The sequence below is a fragment of the Elephantulus edwardii genome, unplaced genomic scaffold (genome assembly GCF_000299155.1).
Source record: "Elephantulus edwardii isolate Elephantulus edwardi_28Jun2011 unplaced genomic scaffold, EleEdw1.0 scaffold00066, whole genome shotgun sequence".
NCBI lineage: Eukaryota > Metazoa > Chordata > Mammalia > Macroscelidea > Macroscelididae > Elephantulus > Elephantulus edwardii.
Window position 1 is genome coordinate 4,330,649 of NW_006399816.1, and position 19,209 is coordinate 4,349,857.

Here is a 19,209-nt window from a genome sequence, read left to right on the forward strand (position 1 = left end):
ACCCAATATTAACCCATGGACCCCTTGGCTTTGTGAATCTCTGGTATGAGGCTGGATATTAAGTATTACGGAAGTAAAGGCAGACTGACAACGAAGATTGGTATCACTGCAAAAATGGCACAGAACTGTGTAGCTTTATTCAACTACTCATTATCTACCTACAAATAATTTACTATGTTGGAGAAGAGTACTGAGCAGCCCATGATCTGCAAAAAAAAAAAATAAACAGAGCATGTCCTGGAGCCAGAGCAATCAGAGTGCTTACTCCTCAGAGGCAAGGATGGCAAAGCTTTGTCTTCCATACTTAGAGCATGTTGCTAGGAGAGATCATTCCTTGGCTTTCCATAGTAAGAAAAGTGAGGGGGCAGTAAAGGAGAGGAAGATCCTCAACCAGGTGGACTAACACAGTGACTACAGCAATAAGGTCAATTGTGAGACTGTGGGCTTGGCACAGGGTAGGACAGGGTGCCATCTGTGGTAGGATCTGTTTTTCACAGGATCACTATGACCTACACTCGACTTGCAGAGCCTAACAACAACAACATGTTCCAGAGCCAGTGACAGGCACCAAAAATGAAGGAGTAAAGTTTGGCTTCTGCCTTCATGGAGCTTAATGTCTAGCAAAGAAAATGATGGTTAAACAGCTTAGTAGACAATTACTTAATTTCAACTGTGGTAAATGTGTAAAAGGAGAAGTGAAGGTTATGAAAGCATATTAAAGGGACCCTGACCTAGTGTGAAATACCAGAGTGGGTTCCCCTGAAGAAATGACACTTAAAACTGAGTCCTAAATTATGGAAGAGTTAAGTAAAAGGGGTAAGAGAAGTGAGGAGATGCTGGCCAAGCAGAAAGATAAGGAGAGCATCTGGACAGAGAATCCATCCATATGTGGAAAGTGCTGGAAACAGATGAACACACAGAACATGAACAAAGACTGGTTTAGAAGCAGAAAGGAGTAAGGAAGAATTATGTGCAATGAGGGATACCTGGATCAAGTCTGGAAAGTTGCAAAGGCCTTCCTGACGACTGACTCTCAGAACAAAAGGTTTAAGGATCTATAAACCAAGGAATCAGATAAGCATGTTTGTATTTTTTTAATTATCATTCTACCTTTCACATGGACAATGGGATGTAAGCTTAAGAGGCCTTATCAGGAGACCTTTGCTGTAATCCAGAATTGTACAATGGCAACTTAAGAGTAAGATGGCAGCAGTGGAGGACGAGAGAAGCAGATGGGCTAGAAAGATTTAAGAGGAAATACTGAAAGAAGTGGACTCACTGGCCAGTGGCTGAAGTGAAGTGAAAGGAGGAACAAAAAAGGATGCTACCAGGTTTCAAGCACAGACAGAGGATGAAAAATGAAGTATATGATATTTAGGGTAACATCCCCAGGCTTAGGTGGGAAAAGGAGATTATGAGTCTGATTTTCCATATGTCAATTTCAAATGTTTGTATCCAAGTGAAGATACGAACCAGGCAAGCAGGGTATACAGATCTGAACATGAGAAGAAATGTAAAGGTTACAAACATAAAGCTCAGAATCAGCAGCATATCAACAGCAAATTAAGCCACAGCCTAGAAGAAACTGCAGGGAAAATAGAATGTGAACAAAGCAGCTGACCTCTTAATACCTTTCAATAAGTAAAACATTGTATGGATAAGAAAAAGCCAGTGACTACAAAGGGCGGGGGGCGGGGGGAGGAATAAGATCATTGGAAGAATAAGCAAAGTAGAAAGAGAATTTAGGGGTTTGTTTAGCTTTTTTATGATGCAAAAAAATAAACAAGTTGCATTCTGATACAAGTGGTGCTGTGTGCCGTGAAGTCAGAACCATGTCATAACCGACTCTGGCTGGTTTTCAGAGGCAGTTGATCACAAGGGAGGAGAATACTCATCCTTCTCCCATGGAGCACCTGGTGGAGAGTAGAACCACCACTGGGGGGAAAAAATGAAAAATGGGAAAGAACAATCTCCAACCTCAACTGTGATTTTTTCAAGGCTTCCAGGGGATTCTATATTTTCTCTAAGTTAGCCCTTCCTCTCTCCATGACAACTACTTCAGCCTCTTGGTGGCCCAGTGGTAATGAGTTGCACTGCCAACCTAAAGGCAGGCAGTTCAAATCCACCAGCTACTTCACAGGAAAAAAGATGAGCAATCTACTCCCTTCCAACTTACAGCCTCTCAAAATCCACCAGAGGGTTAGCTGTAAGTAGAGTAACACTTGATGGCACATACCAGTAAAAATAACCTCAAGCCTCCAGTGTAAACTTGCTATTTTCCAAAAACAAAAAAGGCAAAGATAGACCATCAGGCAGAATTTTACATCTTACCACAAATTTGTACCTTGATCCCATATGTTCTTGTTTCCTTTGGATGCCAAATTGTAAATGCTTTCTCTCAATGGCATCCATTCTTGAACCCTGCAGTATTCCTACTACATATGCATTATTATTTTCCTGGTTATCTTCTTTTCACAATAGTTATGCCTTCTCTATTCCCTATACTTAAAATTACTTAGTTCAATGATAAGTGGAAAAACAGCAATGCTTCATTTGGAGATAATGTTCAGATTCGTCTTTCAAAGTTTTACAAGTATTCTCCCAGCCTTATGTCTCCACAGAAAGTTCCTCCAATTCCAATATCTGCACAAATGCTTCTGCCCTCACATACATTAACCTAGCAGACACACAGACAACCTCTTCACTTGATTACTAAGAACTTTCACCCTATTTCCTTGCTAGTTTAAGCCTACTACCTATGTATCAAAGGTTTCAGGGAAATGTAGGCACTGATCTCTATTAAGTAAAAGTGTACCTCCCACGTATATCCCCAAATTGAACTGGTAAACAGAAGAAAAGTACTGTGTGTTTCCAGCATGCTTTCTTCAAACTCAATACAGCCCAGAAGCTGCAGAATGAGTCACCCCAGCAACTATCTAGCCAGGAACAAGAAATCAATCTCCTCTTCCTGTAGACAGGAAGATCCACACACTTCACTAGTAATTTTTTCAGGCCCCACCTCAAGTTTTTATGAGAACAAGTTGATATACTTCATTAACCACAGACCAGATGCTGCGGATTCAGTTCTAATTCTCAACAGCCTAACGTGTTTCAGAGTAGAACTGGGATCCACAGCTCTTCAGTTGCTGTGTTTATTCAGAAGATGATCACCAGCTCTTTCTTCTGTGGCACCTCTGGGTGGATTTGAACCCGAAAGTTAGTACCTGAACATCAAACCATTTGTGCCACCCAGAAACTCCTCCACTAGCTATATGCTCCCTAAATGGAAATCTTTATAAGATGTTAAGACCTAGCCCATACTCTGGTTCACTTTATAAAGGGAGATGGGGCAAGGTACAGGGGTAAAGGTTACAATTGTTAGAAGACAAGGACTTCTTCAATCTCAAAAAAAGAGGAACTTAGCCTCTTTTGAACACAGAGGTGAGTTCTCATCAGTAATTCTGGGCAAACTGGAAAGGTATGTTTCATTGTCGTGTCACAATTACTACACTTAAGATTTGAGTTACACAATGAACGTGTTAAGAACTAAACTTTACAGTTGAAACAAGAACTGAACTGTGGCTATAGAATTGAAGCTAAAACACATACAGTACATATAATGATAAATTCTCTCAGTGCATCCACAAGACAAGAGTTCAATCCACTTGCAAAATAAGTCCCTGGGCTATGTAACTCACAGAAATATTCCAGGAAATAATAGATGTAAGCGCTTTGATGATAAGTATAGAAGAAAAAACAGAAAGGAAAGGAATCCTAATTATGTGTGCTGAGACCAAATGGTAAACTGTATCTTTCTACATCTCCATCTGTGAATCCCAGATGAGGTGACGGTTGGAATTAAGTATGGCAATAAATTTTAAGTTCCTAGAATTTTGTTTTCCTTTGGTATAAGTCTTTGAGATCTGGGAATAGTACAAAGAAAGAACACATCTCTACTTCACTCTCTCCATGCTTCTAATTATAATCTACACAACAAATTTCTGCTACTATTAAATTTTCACAAAGCAGAATGAGTGACAGTCAGAGATAAAAGCTACGCTGTGTCATGGCCAATTCTGACTTGTGGGAAGAGATGCAGCAGCAGAGACAGGTGTAACAATTTCTGCTCATCAGAGGAAGTCATGATTGCAACTGGCTCATCTCGCTTGTATAATGGAAGACGTATTTTACAAACAAAATTCGCTTCTTCAATCTTTTTTTTAACTTTCAACCACAAAGTCAAAGACTGCAAGATTGACCTAGATACTTCCTTTGATGTGCTCATTTTATAGACAAAACCAATACCCCAAATTAAGTCCAGTAGTCTTTTCTACCACAACATGCTAATCATTATATTCCAAGGATCCTATTTTACTGAAAATTATTTTTCTTAAAACATAAAACGTTTTTACATGTTGATAGTAACAATATTAATTGTGACAATCAAACCATGAATTTAGATTATTTCAATTACTGTTCATTCTGAAACGTGCTTCTGCTGAATCACTTTTTAACTAGTCTAAACCTAATTTAGCTGGTTCCAATTTAAGAGAAAATGCAACTGCTGTCTCAATATGTAACATTTCTTTGACCCTTTAAGTATTTCAAAGGGTAAATAAATACTTCCAAGGTTCTAAACCACATTCAGTACAGAAACTGAAGCTACTGCTTTAATATTTTTATGAATATGTACCACTCTGGTTAATTTCAAAATAATTTCATTCAGTATGAAGGAGCATCGTGTATAGCTTATATTTACTAAAAGGCCAGACTTTTTAGTGAATTTTCAGACACAGGCAAGGCTAGGTCTGTTTAATATCCTATTACAGACACAAGGTTATCTAAAATTAGAAAGCACACCTTACAATGACATCGCAATCCCACCCAGGACTGTTTACAGTCGGCCATCAATCTCACTTTTCCCTGACCACAGCGAATTAGGAGAGTGATAACTATCTCTATGGACTGGGAGTAATGTCCAATTAAAGACATTAAACATGAAGCCCAAGAATGTGGAAATCTCACTAGTGCCACCTACAGCACCAACAGAGAACAAAGAAAAAACATATTTTAAAAAAAATTATTACATAAAAGTACATTTACAGGAACCTGGGTGGCATTGCAGTTAAAGCCCTTGAATGCTAACCAAATCCACCAGCCATACTCTGGAAGACACCAATGCAAGCAGATGATGTGGCAATCTGTGCCTTTGTTGTGTGTTGCTATGTGCCTTCAGGTCAAAACTAACTCACTGCTGACCCTTAAACAGGTTTTTTAGAGACCATACATCACATGGGTGGAGACTGCTCATCTTTTTCCTTCAGTGCAGCTGGTGGATTCGAACCATTTGCCTTTGGTTTTGGCAGTGTGATTCCTTACCCATTAGGCCATGAGAACTCCCTACTCTGTCTTTTAGGGTTACTAGTGTTATGCACTGTTCAGTCAGAAGTGACTCATAACTGACCCTCTAGCAGATTTTCGGAGGCTATAAACTGCATATGAGGAAACTGCCTATATTTCTCCCAGTAATCAGCTGGTGGATCCAAACCACCTACCTTTAGGTTGGCAACACAACTCTTTACCACAAAGCCACCAGAGCCCTCACAAAGGGTTACTAATGGTAGTAATAAACTTAACTATCATGTTTGGAAATCTAGAGCTTTGCTGTCCTAGTGGAGGAGAAGCTGCGCTGTCAACTCAACAGCACAAAGTCCAAATCCACCAGCTGCTCCATGGGAAAGAAAGAAGTTATCTCTTTCTGTACAATTTATAATTCCCTGGAGGGTCGGCTATGAATTGGTTTTGACTCAACAGCACCTAATAACAACAGAGGGAAACTCTGACTGAAATGGACTCGGTGACTTCAACAGTGGGCTCATGCACAGCGGAGTCTGTGAGGATGGCACAGGAACAGGAAGAGTTTTCCTCTGTTGTCATGATGAGTGGAGCCAACTGCAAGGCACCTAACCACATACCCATATGTTCCTCGCCCACTGCTGTGTACCAACACTGCTTTTCCATGTCTTTCACTGAATATGAAAGTACATAATTAGTGCCAGGAAAAACAAAAACAGGAGGATTCCTCAAGTCAAGATATTCTGAAGCATAATGCTGATTTTAGTGTACCGATCAAAAGAATAGTTTCCATAACAAGAGGTAATGTGATAAAAAAAATTACAAAGAATTTATTGACACTAGAAAAAGGCAAATTATTCAAGTGTAGCAAAGACTGGGACATTTTACTTAAAATGCATTACAAAATCTCAAAACAAACCTTACCTTACATTCCACCACACTCTGGTCTGATTCACAAGTTACATAGATCTCATCCACTGCCCGGCGAAGATTGTCAAAAAGAAATGCCCAGTATCGAGCTCTTAGGTCAATTTTCCGAGGGTGCCGTGTTTTAGTGGGGCTTTTATCAAAATGCTTATCTCCAGTTGCAGATGATATTTTACAGTCTACCACAGTGTTCTAGTGAAAGAAAACAAAACATGAAAATATATAAATAGAAAGGCCTTCAGGGACTTGATTTTTATATACAGCATATTTTTTCAACATATTTTCAAACAGGACATTTTTCTTCTCAGCATATAGAATAACACACTCAGTTCATCAAAACAAAGGTTCTCACCTTAAACAAATGGGGTGGGTTTAAAAGGTCAATTTTTAGTTCAAGCACATATTACTGAAGATGATGACAACGGTGACAGAACTTAGCCCAAAAGGGGCCCTCAAGTTGCTCTGGATTACTGGAATGCATGTATGAAACATTTACATACATTCACAAATAATAAACTGCAAAATAAACCACAATTCCAACATCTTGAGATTGTTTACACAGATTCTTTTCTTTTAGACATGCCATATATTATACTTATGTTCAATTATTTAACTTTATCATGAGCCATTTTTCTAATAAAAGTAAAAATGTGTCACTAGGAAATGATTTACTAGAAAAGATAACTGAAAAAAAATCAAACATCAGGTACAAAATAAGACTCACCAAATAAAATAACATGGTAACACCTGAGAATATGGCCCCTGGTCACTTGTGAGACTGGAAATTAATCCACCACTGAAGCTCAACTTTCAGATATTATGGATAGGACTATATTTACTCCTTAGAACAATCGACCATACAAGACCAAAAGGACAGCATGTGCCCAGAAATAAAGCTAAGAAGGCAGGAAGCAAGGGGCTGAAGGATGAATGAAAACAAGAATCACAGAGAGGAAGTGGGAGAGGTGGTTTTACAGTATGGCGATTGTAATCAATGTCATAAAATATGAAGTGAATGAATGATTAAGTGGAAAAATTAATCCATTCTGTAAATGTTCATTAAAATCACAGAAGTTAAACACTATGTACTGATAAAAATAAATAAAAATCCAAAAGCATGACTCATTCTTTTTTCAGTTGCTTAGGCAGACTTGAAAATATTATATTCTGTATCACAGAACCATTTCACCAAAAACAAGAGTATGCAATTTACTGACACAAAGAGCATTTTAAACTTAAAAAAAAAATATACTAAGTAGTTTTGTCATTGTTTGTTGGGGTTTTTTGTTTGTTTGTCTGTTTGTTTTCCTGTATTATTAATTTTAATGAAAATTTACAGAGACTTTGGATTTCCATTCATTCATTGTTGTACTTTTCTCCCCTTCCAACCCTTCACCCTAGTACACTACCCTCTTGGAAAAGTAAAAGAAAAATTCTTTCATTGTTTTACAATCCCTCCCCCCAGGTCCACTCCACTATGCAGCCTTCGCTCTAGATGCTTGTGATGACAAAAATAAGTAATCACATACCCCTTCTATTTTCTTATCACATTTCCTAGGGAGCTCTGGTGGCCTAGTGAGTAAGGACTTGTACTGTCAACCCAAAATCAGGTGGTTCAAATTCCCTAACTACTCCATGGGATAAAGATGCACAATCTCTTCAGTCACGACTCTGTGTGGTCCTGGTATTTATTAACCATTTCCTAGAAGCCTCAGACCACCTCACTACTTGTTCTATTCATCATTCAAAGTAAAAATTACCTTGGGAAGTTGTTGAGATAGTTAAGACTGTGTGTCCACATGGCTGACCATGCTATGCTGGCTTGGCTGCTCTGTTACTGTCAGCCCTTGTGATGAGCTCTCACATCCTGTGATCACCTCCATGATGAGATTTGTTAAAAGCAGCCAATCAGCTGAAAGAGAGTTTCTCAAGAGCTGTGGCCTGTACCAACTATATATATACATTCTGGCAAAGCTCTAGCTTTTTAATTTGAATGCTGGATCTTGCTAATTACTATCTGATCATGAGTTCTTTTAATTTCTGCCTGCTGATCTCGATATTCATTAGCTTCTACAGTCTCAAGCTAGCAAATTTACTTGTCAATCTTTGAATCAATCTTACTTGCCAATCTTTAAATTGGCTTCTGTAGCCAGCAACCTGTGAAGTTACCTGCCGATCTTGGGATCATCAGCTGTTCCAACTATGTGAGTCAGGAAGTCTCCAACCTGACATCTGACCTGTAAATGTGCAAATTATCCACCTCTACAACTGCATAAGCCTCTCCTCAAGATAAATCTATCTTTTTGTCTGTTTCTGTCTCTCCATATCCAAACACATTCACACTCACATTTGTTCACTGCTTGTGATTCTCTGGTAAATTCCTCTTAAGACATACCACCTTCAAAATGTTCTTTCAAAATTAACTAAAAAAGATGAGTGGCTTGTTGCAAGTAAAAACCCTCTAAACTTAGCATGCAAACTTTTGTACGTCAGGAAGTGTGAGGATAGTCCAGGATAGAACAGGGTTCAGATCTTTTGTTCTCAGGGTTGCTATGAGTCGTACTCAACTTGATGACATCTAACAATAAAAACAATCTTAACATTAAATTTTCACAGGTACTTTCAAGTATGTTACTCTATTTTAGCTGTGCATCTGTAAAATGTATACATGACTTAACTATTTTACCATTCATTCATATAATGTAGAATAGACAGCACTGCTTTGGGGTTAAGATTCCATTCTGTGTGTCTGCTCTATGTCAGGACTGTATTATCAGATTCTAGGAAGGGAGAAACAATACCTAGGCAATTCCATGTGAAAAATATTGTGTGCACCAAATCTGACAATTCAAAATTTCACCAAAAATATATTAATTTATTAATATGTGATGCCCACATCCTTGTGTTATGAGGAGTTTTGTGTATAAAAAAAATTTTGTGTCATTTAATCCTAATGACAGTATAAAAGGACAGACTGATTATTATTATACCTGCTTTATAGATGTCAAAACCGGAGGTTAAGGAGCTTAAATTTCCTGGCAAAGTCAAAAGATTGAGAAATGCTAAGAGTAGAACCAGTCCTTCAATTTCTGGTCCAAGATTTATAAAGCATTTCTTACACTATCCAGTAAACAGCAAGTACTCAAGCAGAGTCAAACACAACTGTCATGAGAGAGACAAACAGAAATATACTGACAGGGAAAAGTATGAGTAAACTAATGCAAATAATCATCAAATGTGTAACAAAATATTAAAGAGCCACATCAAATTGTAAAAACCAAGGAGAGAATTTTAAAGTGTAGTACAGAGCTCTGGTTATTGGTAAAAATAAAAGTAGCAATATTAAGTGCAGCAGGAGCATCTAATATTCACAGAGTACTTGCTTTCATGGCCTAAGTGCCATGTACTAGGTACTTGTCAGTTAGTTACATACTTACTCTTTGAAATAATTTTATTTCACTAAGGAGTTAGTGAGGGGATGGGTCTGCAGGCAGGCCAGGGGCCTGGAGTGACCTTCCACTCTAGAAGTTGGCTGTTACCTAGCATCTTGATGGCAGTCATATCAGTCACATAAAGGAAGTTTTTGGGGTCATGTTTGATGTGTGTTACTGCTCTTCCCCCCCACCCCCAAAAGCAGGTATCCTTGAGCCTTTACTTTTTGAATGAATATTCTTTAAATGACACAGCAATTGTTTGTCTATTTACTGCACTGAACACCTGGAGTTGCTGTGATGCTGCAAACTGTTCCATAATCGTGTCAAATACCATAATACTTACCCATTATGTACGTTTGGATGAGTTGACTGATTAATGCTGGGAAGCAGCAGTGGCATCAAATTCCTAAACTAGATGCCTCTGAAAACTCTACAAACTCTCTAAACTCTATAAACATACAGAAATTATGTTAGTTATAGAACTGAGTTCAGGTCTTTTGTGCAAAGCTTACTCTGAGTCATATTAGACTTGATGACAATCACTTCTTTTTTTTTATTCATTTCAATGAACATTTACAGAGATTTTGGATTTCCATTCATTCATTGTTGCACTTTTCTCCCTGCCACCGCCAGTTCACTCTTCTCCTTGAAAAGCAAAAGAAAATCTCCTTCACTGGTATATATAATCCTCCCACACTCCCCCACCCCCACCCTGAGTATACTCCACTCTGCAACCTACATTCCGAACTTTTATGATAATCAAAATGCCCTAAAATATATTACTTTTAAACTGTTCTCTCCCTCATTGGCTTCAAAGCAGTATACATAATTTATCCAGTTTTACTCAGTCTTACCCCAACCCTGATGTCAGTCCCATTCTACAAGAGTGGCACTATACAGTATTTGTCTTTTTGTGACTGAGATACTTCACTCAGCATAATGCCCTCCAGAGTCTCCCAATTTTGAATAATATTGCATGAATTCCTTGTTTTTCAATGCAGCATAGTATTCCACTGTGTGAATATACCACAGCTTCTCTATCCATTTGTTTATTGATGGGCACTTGGATTGTTTCTAACTCCTTGCTATTGTGAACAAAGCCGCGATAAAAATGGGTGTACATATATCTGCTTGGATGTCGGTATGGTCTCTTTAGGGTATATTCCCAGTAGTGGAATTGCTGGGTCAAAGGGTATCTCTATTTGCAACTTTTTGAGAAAGCGCCACACTGTGGTGCACCATCTTACACTCCCACCAACAGTGAATAAGGGTTCCAGTTTCTCCACAACCTCGCCAGCATTTGTTGCTTGGTGTTCTGTTAAATTCTGCCATTCTTACCGGGATGAGATGCTATCTCATAGTTGTCTTGATTTGCATTTCTCTTAGAGCTAGGGATTTTGAACATTTCTTCATGTGCACTTAACCAATTCTGAATGAGACTAGTGCTGTTATATATGGAGGAACATTCTTACACTTTGTACATCACTCTTTGTCAATGTGATGTATGAGGTAACCTGGGTTTGCTGTGATGCTGAACCTTGTGTCACTGGAGTGTCAAATACCAGAATGGTTTCCCAGTGTGGACAGTGTTTGATGGAGCTCCCTGTTGTAAAACAGATTTGGAAGCAGAAGTGGCATCCAGTTCCTAAAAAACATGCCTCTGGAAACTCTATGAAATTGGAGAAATGATGACAGTTATGGAAAGGTATAAAGTCCTTTGTTTATAGAGTTATATGAGTCGTGCTGGACTCGACGGTAATCAACAACAACAAGAAGAAACTTTATCTCCATTTTTCACTAAGGAAAAACTGACATTTAGCTAGGTGAAATGATGAAGTCAAGGTCTCTAAGTTAGTGGCAAAGCCAGGATTCTAGATTGGGTAACTATTCAGTTACTACTATATACTATCTACTGCATCCCAAGACAGTCAAGAGAAGGCAAAGAATTCTAATCTATGGGGAAGGGTAGAAATAAATTCATTCCAGCAGGTGATATTACTTTAATTAATGACTTTGAAAGAAGATAATGTTGTTTTATTGTTGTTATATGTTGTCGAGTCGCCTGCGACTCATAGCGACCTTATGTACAACAGCCCTAAACTCCGCTCTGTCCTGTGCCATTCGCACTGTCTCCGACACTGCCATGCCAATTATCCCAGTCACTGAATCAACCCACCTCATAGAGGGCCTTCCTCTCCTGCACCGTCCCTCCATCCTCCCAAGCATGATGTCCCTCTCCAAGGACCGGTCTCTCCTCACAACATGTCCAAAGTATGTTAGACGGAGCCTCAGAATCCTTGCCTCCAAGGAGCCACCCAGTTTAACCCTTTCCAGGACAAATCTGTTTGTTTTCCTAGCAGTCCATGGTATTCTCAATACTCTTCTCCAGCACCACAGCTCAAAGATATCAATTCTCCTTCTATCCTCCTTGGTCATTGTCCAACTCTCTGATGCATAACAAGTGATTGCGAAGACCATGGCCTGTATCAGACGCACCTTAGTCTCCAGAGAGACACCATTGCTCTTCAGTACTTTGGAGCGGTCCCTAACAGCAGACTTTCCCATGGCAATGCGCCTTTTAATTTCCTGGCTGCTGGTGCCAAGACTGTTGTCTATGGAGCCAAGCAAACCAAAGCTGTGTACAATCTCAATCTCTTCACCATCCATCCTGATGCTGCCAACTGGTCCAGTGGTGAGAATCCTTGTCTTCTTGACATTGAGCCTCAATCCATATTGTAGGCTGCAGTCCTTGACGCTCTGCAGCAGGCGCTTCAAGTCCTCTTTCAGTTTCAGCAAGCAGGGTTGTGTCATCCGCATAATGCAGATTGTTGATAAATCGTCCACCAATCTTGACCCCACATTTCTCCTCATAGAGTCCAGCCTCCTGGATAATCTGTTCTGCGTATAGGTTGAAAAGGTATGGAGATAGGATGCATCCCTGGCGTATGCCCTTCCCAATTTTGAACCATGCAGTGTTCCCTTGCTATGTTCTGAAAACTGCCTCCTGGTCCAAGTACAAGTTTTGCATTAGAACGATCAAGTGTTCTGGGATTCCCATTCTTCTCAGAGTCAACCATAGTTTGTTACGATCTACACAGTCAAATGCCTTTGCATAGTCAATGAAACACAGATAGACATTCCTCTGGTATTCCCTGCTTTCAGCCAAGATCCATCTAACATCAGCTACAATATCTCTAGTACCACGACCCCTTCTAAACCCAGCCTGGACTTTTGGTAGCTCTCTGTTGATGTGCTGTTCCAGTCGTTTCTGGATAATCTACAGTAAAATCTTGCTTGCATGTGAAACCAATGAGATTGTTCTGTAGTTTCCACAGGGGAGAAGAGATTGAGATTTCTGACTTCTTACTTTCAGAGGAAAGTATGAAATAAGTGACAATCTGATGAAAATGCACATTCCTATAAAATGAATGTTACAGGTCTCACTTTGATTCTCAAGAAGCTCTCTCTTCTACATGATTAAAAATACTCCAAAAACTAGGAACTGAAAGGACATTCCCCCATATGATAAAGTGCATGAATTAAAAATCTACAGCAGACATGTTCCATGGGTTAAGACTAAACACATCTCTAAAAGACCGAGAAGGTAAGATTTTCTTCTGCTTTCACTGCTGCTATTCAACAATGTGCTGAAAGTTCTAACCAGAGAAATTAGATAAAAAAAGGAAACAGGCATCTAAATCAGAAAGAAGTATCTTTATTTGCAGATGACAGTGTCCTATACATAGGAAATCCTAGAGAATACCCAAGAGAACTAATAGACATAATGAATTTAGCAAAAGTGTTGACTGATATCAATCAGATACAAGAGGACAAATAGTGTATGATCTCACTTAGTTGAAATACCTAATGGACAAGTGTTGAAAGCTTGAAAGAGATGAGAAACTGTGAAGCCATTTAAGAGAATGGAAGCATGAATGACTAGTGAAATGCAGAACTCTGGGACAACACTCCCCCACCTTAGTTAGTGCTTACAGATGTGAAAAAAAAAAAATCCTGTCAACCTGATCAATACTCTTCTCTAGCCATGTTCCAAACCATGAGATACAAAGCAGAACAGGCAGTAAGGCAGATTTATCAGGTCACTTCTTTCAACCACTCAGCACCAAGTAGTAGGGAGGAAAGATGTTATGTTGTTGTTGTTGTTGTTACATGCCGTCAAGTCACTTGGGACTCATAGTGACCATATGTACAACAGCTCTGAACCTTGCTCTATCCTGAGCCAATTTGTTGTCTCTGATACACCTATGTCCATTAACCCAGCCACTAAATCAATCAATCTCATCAAGGGTCTTCCTCTCTTGCACTGTACCTCCACTCTCCCAAGCATGATGTCCCTCCCCAATGACTGGTTCCTCCTGGTAACATGCCCAAAGCTCATACAAAGCTTCAGAATCCTTCCCTCCAAGGAGCAGCATGGTCTCATCCTCCCCAGGACAAACCTGTTTGTTCTCCTAACTGTAAATATTCAATACTATTCTCCAGATCCACAGCTCAAAAGCATATTCTTTCTATCATCCCTCATCACCATCCAGCTTTCTGATGCATAACAAGTCACTGCAAAGACTATGGCCTAGATCAGGTGCACCTTAGTCTCCAGACTGACAATGTTGCTCTTCAGTTCTCTAGCGAGGTCTCTGACATCTGACTTTTCCAATGCAATTCGTCTTTTAATTTCTTGGCTGCTGGTACCAAGAGTGTTGATTGTGGAACCAAGAAAATTAAGCTGTCAACAATCTCAATCCCTTCACCATCCATCCTGCATAATACAAATTGTTGATGAGTCTTTCTCTAATCCTGATGCCACATTCCTCCTCAAGATATGACAGTGGTGGCAAAAAAGTGATGACAACAGACAGGCACAGGATACTGGGTACTTTTCCAGGGATGTGCAGGCACAGGAATAGGGAGAGGGACAGCAAAAAAGCCAAAGAATCAATAACTTATCAGTTCCATGATGTTAAAAAATTATTGACGTTAGACCATCAGAGAAAGTAAAAAGTCAAGAAAAGAGGTAACAGGTGGGAGAGGAATGCTGACATTAAAATGAAGGAAGTGGCAGTCATTAGTAAAGGCAAAAATAAGGGTTCTAGGGAGAATATATCTCCCTAGCGGTGATGTTCAGGTTATAAACTTGGCTATGATTTGGCTGAAAAAATGAGCCATAACTTTGAGAACACCAGGAATTACACACCAAACTAGGAGGTAAATAAAAAGCTCTAAACCATTAATATTTCAATCGGCTGGGATGTCCCATAAAATCCTGATTTTAAATTTGCAAACCAAGGGACTAAATCCCATAAGGTATTTGATTATACATAAGCAGTTGAAGCATCAATTCTTTTTTTTACCCAGTCATATTTGTAAATATACTAAAAACAATTTTTGCCAGTTTGATTTCTTAATAGGTGTAGTACTTTTATTATTTCAATACCTAACATTAAATTTTTTAAAATAATTTTAATGAGCATTTACAGATATTTTGGATTTCCATTCATTCATTGCTGCACTTCTCTCCCCGCCCCTCCCTCCCCCCTAACCCAGTTCGCTCCTCTCTTTCAAAAGTAAAAGAAACACTCCTTCCCTGGTACACAATCCCTCCGCACCCCTCCCACCACCCCAAGTACATTCCACTATGCAACCTTAATTGTGGACTCCTGTGATAACCATGAGACCCTATCATACATCGCTTTTCAATTATTCACTCCCTCATCTGTTTCAGTGCAGTATATACAATTTATCCTCAGACTTACCCCAACCCTGATATCAATCCCATTTTACAACAGTGGCACCATGCAAAATTTGTCCTTTTGCGACTGAGATATTTCACTCATCGTAATGTCCTCCAGGCTTACCCATTTTGAATAATATTGCATGAGTTCCTTGTTTTTCAATGCAATGTAGTATTCCATTCTAACCTTAAATTTTACCACATACATTTTTTTGGCCTATAGATTTTATTTATTGAATAAATGTTGTTGTTGTTGTTGCTGATGGGATGTATCATCACATTGAGTATGACCTTATGAAAAACAAATCTGAATCCTGTCCTATCTTGTGCCGAACTCATCATCTCTGATACATGTGAGCCTACAGCTATAATCCATCTCGTTGAGGGTCTTCTCTTTTGCTCACCCTCTACCTTTCCAACTATGATGTTCTTCTCCAAGGACTGCTCCCTCCTAACTACATGCCAAAAGTATGTGAGACAGTTTCAAAATCCTTGCCTCCAAGGAAAAATTTGGTTTCACCCTCTCTTAGACAGACCTATTTGTTCTTCTGGCAGCCCACTTTATGTTCAACACTCTTCGCCAGCACCAAAACTCCAAAGCATCAATTCTTCTCTTGTCATCCTTAGTCACTGTCCAGCTCTCTGATGCATCACAACTTAACTGCAAGGCCCATGGCCTGGGATCAGGCACACCTTAGTCCCTACCTGGACTGACATCATTGTTCTTCAGTATTCTAGCAAGATCGCTGACAGCAGATTTTCCAGATGCAATCTGTCTTTTGATTTCCTGACTACTGGTGTCAAGAGTATTGATTGTGGATGGAACCAAGCAAGCTGAAATTGTTAACAACTTCAATCTCTTCTCCATCATGATGCTTTCAACAGGTCTAGTAGTGAGAATCTTTGTTTTGTTGATGTTGAGCTTCAGCCCATATTGAAGACTGCAGTCCTTGACCTTCTGCAAGCAAATGAGTCAGGTCCTCCTCAGTTTCAGCAAGCAAGGCTGCGTCATCTGCATAATGCAGGTTGTTGATGAGTCCTCCTCAAAAAAGAGAAGATTTCCCTGGAGAAAGCTTGTTAAAAGTAGAATCTGGTAGGGGACGCTAAGGCTTTGTCAAGGGGAAACATTAAGGCTTACACAGTATTCTGAGAAGATCTGAACTTGAGTGGATTTTAAGACCCAACTTGGGTTTTTGATTGAAGAGAGTCACATGTGAAAGAAAGGCAAGCAGGAGGAAAGAAAGGGGGAGGGAGAGACTGACTGTTTAAAACTAGAACAAGCTGCTTGGCTTCTAAGACAGGATAAGGTTGGTGCCCATTAGACCATTCCTTCAAGGACCTGAAGTTAAAGAGGGCAGACTTGTAGTGATCATCTGGATCCACTGAAGTGGAATTAGGAGGCATGTAGCAATGAAGAACCAGGCTGAACTTGGATGTGGTCCTTCAGCACTGTCCACCCTGCATACACAGAGGTATGGATAAATAAAAAAGGGTTGCTGACTTGAAGAACAAAGAGTCAGGAGGACCCCTGACTTGTTTACTTGGCCCTATGTGGGGCCAAAGCTGAGTTAAGGGACAAGCTGGACTGGAATGCAGGAAGTATGGACTCTGATGCACATTTGGATTTAGCCAAGGATGGCTGAGGATGAGTTGACAAGAACCAACCAGATGAAGAGAAAATGATCCATGCTATGAGCTAATGTTGACTGCTTCAACCTGACGCCTCTCGACTGGAGTGCTTTTGGATACAGATGTTCAAAGTTTCCAAAGTGAACAAAAGATTCTTCAGCAAAACGGATATACTTGTTCTCTCAGAGTACTGGTTTGACAAGGGATGCACTAATCAGAAATTGGCTATCTGAACTGAGGATATTAAGGTATAAGGCATGAAACTGCTGGCTCATATGCTTTCACAAATGTCATTATTAGCAAGAAGATTATAAGGCAAAAGTTAATTCTTCAAATACAAATAATAATGACTATAAAGAATGGAATCCCAAAATCTCTGTAGATGTTCATTGAAATGAAAAATAAACAACCTAAATTTAAAAAAAAAAATAGGGGAGTGTGTGGTGTCAAGTGTTCATTGTTCAAATGACTCTGTCACAAGGATGGGTAGGGACATGTGACTAAGATCTTCAAATAGGACTTTACGGTTTGCACCCTGAAAAAACGTAGCAATTCGAGCCTCCAGAGAGTCATTATTCAGTAGTTGTCTCCACCCTCTTCTCTATTTTTGAATGGTAGCTGTCCCAGGCCATAACCCCCAGTAGACTGTAGCCTTTTTTGACACCTAGGGCAGAACCCTGCACAAGCCTATAGTTTAAACTGAGCCCAGCTCCATTTCCCCATCACAAACAGGGTATGTAATAGATTTTCTGGGTGCTTCTTTCTACTGAGTTTGGGATCTTAAACTCCATTTACCTGCTCACTATATGTTCCTATTTCTGACTCAAAGAGATGGGAGCCTTTTTAAAATCTTATTTTTTTAAACATTCTTCGTCCATTTTTCCTCCCACTAATTTTTTTTTCTCCGTTTTATTTTTGTTGTGCATTGGTTTGTATCCTATGTACCCTTTTTATTTTTAAAAAATTTATCATCGATATCTGTGTAGGTAAAAGAGCTTTTTCATAAACTTGGTAAAGCGTGAAAGCTTGACCAGAAGTCTATGTTTTCCTTAAAAGACATTTTATATACATAGTACCAGCTAAAGGAATCTTGGTGGTAAAGTGGTCAAAATATAAGCTACTAGCCAAAGGGTCTACAGTTCAAAATCACAAGCAGCTCTGAAAAAGAAAAATGTAACAGCCTCTTGTATAAAAATCACAGCCTCGGAGATCCTATGGGGCAGCTCTGCTCTGTCCTATTGTTGTTGTTGTTGTTGTTGTTGACTGCCTTCAAGTCAAGCACTGCTCATAGCAACACAATGAACAAAAGGTCCGAAGCCCCTATACAACTATAGACATTTATCACAGCAGCACACCACACTATAATACATACTAGTATCTATCATGATAATAACAACAAAAGTAAACCATATGAAAAATTCAGAGAAAATAACTATGAATTAAAACGCTAACCATAATTAAATTCTTAAAAAAAAATGGGTTTTTTTAAGACACAGTAAGCTTGTTTTTACAGTAATTTGGAAAATGTTATAAGTCTACATAGCTTAATCTTACAACTTTATATGGAACTGCATCATAACCATGAAAGAAAATGGTAAAAAACATAACTATAAGGTGTGTAGCAGCAGGATTAAGAGTATAAACTATAATGACTGACAATCTGAGTTCAAATTCTGGCTATGTCATTTACTAGAACGTTTAATTACCTTTCTAAGTCTCAGTTTCCTTATCTGTAAATGAGGCTATTAAAAATGTCTACGTCGTGCTCGCTTCGGCAGCACATATACTAAAATTGGAACGATACAGAGAAGGTTAGCATGGCCCCTGCACAAGGATGACACACAAATTCGTGAAGCGTTCCATATTTTTTGTTAATACTTCTAGCCTTAAGCTTAAAAGATTACAACGTTCAAAATTATTTGTTATATATTTGCTTAAATTTTTCCCTCTTTTAACAACTGAGATCTAGAGGGAAGAAAAAAGACCAGAGAATGGCCGAGATTATTGGGGCAGCTATTGCCGCCAGTTTAGGGCCTGTGTCAGGAAAAGGAAGTCTTACTCATATACAATGCCACCCAAAGGTAATAAAGGAGGTCAGAATTGCTTCCACTGTGG

The 19,209-nt window shown here is 39.2% G+C and overlaps 1 protein-coding gene across 1 annotated transcript in view; it reads right to left on the reverse strand.

Moving 5' to 3' along the window:
- SCAPER (S-phase cyclin A-associated protein in the ER) overlaps positions 1-19,209 on the reverse strand; it is a 507,933-nt gene that overhangs the window by 461,660 nt on the left and 27,064 nt on the right. Inside the window, exon 3 of the mRNA XM_006888275.1 lies at positions 6,280-6,474. The gene's annotated coding sequence lies outside the window, so the exon portion shown is untranslated. The remainder of the gene's footprint in view (positions 1-6,279; positions 6,475-19,209) is intronic.